Genomic DNA, 2300 nt, shown 5'->3' on the forward strand with positions numbered 1-2300 from the left:
CCAAGGGCATACTATTCCTATACTTTAGCAACAAGAAAATAGTAGGAAGGTTAGGGAAGTGGCAGTCCTACTTCCAATGAACTTGACTTCCCCAATTCAAAGACGGACAACTGGGGGTAATTTAGAGTTGAAACATAATATGGTGCAACTTCTTATTAGGAGTGGACAGTTTGCAGGGCTTTCACACAAGGATCCACAAGTCCACTTGTAGACTTTCATTGAGGTTACTGATATATTCACTCCGACTAGGGTGACTCCAAATTATGTGAGGCTAATACTATTTTCCCATTCACTTTTGGGGGAAACTAAAAGGTGGTTAAATTCGAAGATGGCCAATTTAATCACATCATGGGATGAATTTGCTAGAAAGTTCCTCATCAGATTCTTTTCGTCAGGAAAGACTACGAGACTTCACAGTGAAATAGTGAGCTTCAAATAGAAGATTGATGAAAACCTCTATCATGCTTAAGAATGTGTCAAGGCTTTTTTTTAGGATTGTCCACATCACCAATAGTCTAATGAGGTGCTTGATCATACTTTTATAGAAGCTCTTGATCATAATTCAAAGATTTTACTAAATTTAGCTGCAGGTGGTCAAGCACTGGAATTGACTTATGATGAGTTGTACACATTACTGAACTGTATAGCACAAGGAAATCCAAAGTGGCATTTAGATTCTAAAAGTGCCACGAAAAGAATTACTAGTTTATTGGATGTAGACCATTTCACAGCCTTATCAGCACAAGTTTTTTCCTTGTAAAACTCGATCAACACTCATTTTAGCGGCATGAAGTTGGGAGCTACACAACCTGCAACCACAGTTAATGTCATTCAACAAGTTGTAGGTTGGTGTGAGGTATGCAAAAATAATGGTCATGCAGCATCATGTATGCATCAAATTCAGAATCTGTAATGTATGTAGGTAATGCTCAAAGGCTGAATTATATGAATACACACAAGATGAAGTGGCAAACTCAATTTCCAAATCAGCCATGGAATACCCCATAGCCATAAGCCTAATCAAATCAGTCAATGAACAATATGAAAGAAATGTTGAAATAAATCTTAGCTGGTCAAGAACAGGTGTTTGTGGATCTGACAAGTCAAAAGGCAGATATACAAAATCAGAAAGTGGCCACAAAAAGTTTAGAATTACAAATGGTCCAATTATCACAGGTACTGAATACAAGACCACAAGGTGGGTTGCCAGCTGGCACAGAAAATCCAAAACAAGTCATGAAAATCACCTTGAAAAGCGGTAAAGAGCTTTAAGAAGAACCTCCCAAGGTAAAAAAAGAGGTAGCTACTGATATGGTGACCCAACATGTAAATGACAATGTTGCTGAAAATTCAAGGATGTCTAAGTACTTGAAAGAAAAAGATGCTGAACCGGAGAAGAAAAAGATGTTGCCAATCCCATCCTCTCAAATGAAAATAAAAGCGAAGGAGGATGACCTATTCAAAAAGTTCATTGATACATTCAAAGAGCTTCATATTAATTTACCTTTGCTATATATTTTGTAGAGTATAACTAAGTATGCAAAGTAGTTGAGGGATGTTATGTCAAAGAAGGTGAAATTGCAAGATATGAGAGCAATAACCCCCACTAAAGAGTGTAGTACAGTAATGACATAAAATACCCCAAGAAGTTGAAAGATCAGGGGAAGTTTGCTATCCCTATTCAAATTAGGAGCAAAGAGGTCCATGCATTGAGTGATTTAGGGGTAAGTATAAATTTGATGCCCCTATCTCTATTTGAAAATTAAGCTTGGGAAATCCTAAATTGACCACCATGGTTTTGCAGCTAGCAAACAGTTTCATGGCATATCTTAAAGGGATAATTGAGGATGTTCTCATTAAGGTTGGAAAATTTATTATTCCTACTAACTTTATTGTTTTTTATTTTAAGGCAGACGAACAAGTACCAATTATTTTATAGCATCCATTCTTAGCAACCAGAGGAGCCTTGATTGATGTTAGAGAAGGCACTCTCAAAATGAGGGTTGAGGATGAAGAAGTGGTGTTTGATGTGTACAAAGCTCCCATAATTTTATCCTAAGTTAAAGATTTATGTATGATTAATGTTATTGAAGAGGACAAGTGTGGGGTGGCTAGTCCACAAAAAACCTCTTCAAACTACCTGATTGATAAGCCTAAGACTCTATCTCCTAAGCCTAACATAATGGAACTTGATGAGCCTGAAAAGGATAAAGTTGAGAAACCTTCTGCTCTTGAGAATTCACACCAAAAAGGGGAGAAAAGGATAAGAAAATACCCCTAAGTGTGAGGAAAAGATGAAG

General features: G+C 37.0%; 1 non-coding gene across 1 annotated transcript; it reads right to left on the minus strand.

The window, feature by feature from the left end:
• Positions 1–406: 406 nt before the first annotated feature.
• LOC124886833 lies at positions 407–517 on the minus strand. The gene has a single exon (XR_007044240.1). It is a non-coding gene; the product is annotated as a small nucleolar RNA R71 (small nucleolar RNA).
• Positions 518–2300: the final 1783 nt, after the last annotated feature.

The sequence above is a fragment of the Capsicum annuum genome, chromosome 8, assembly GCF_002878395.1.
Source record: "Capsicum annuum cultivar UCD-10X-F1 chromosome 8, UCD10Xv1.1, whole genome shotgun sequence".
Lineage (NCBI taxonomy): Eukaryota > Viridiplantae > Streptophyta > Magnoliopsida > Solanales > Solanaceae > Capsicum > Capsicum annuum.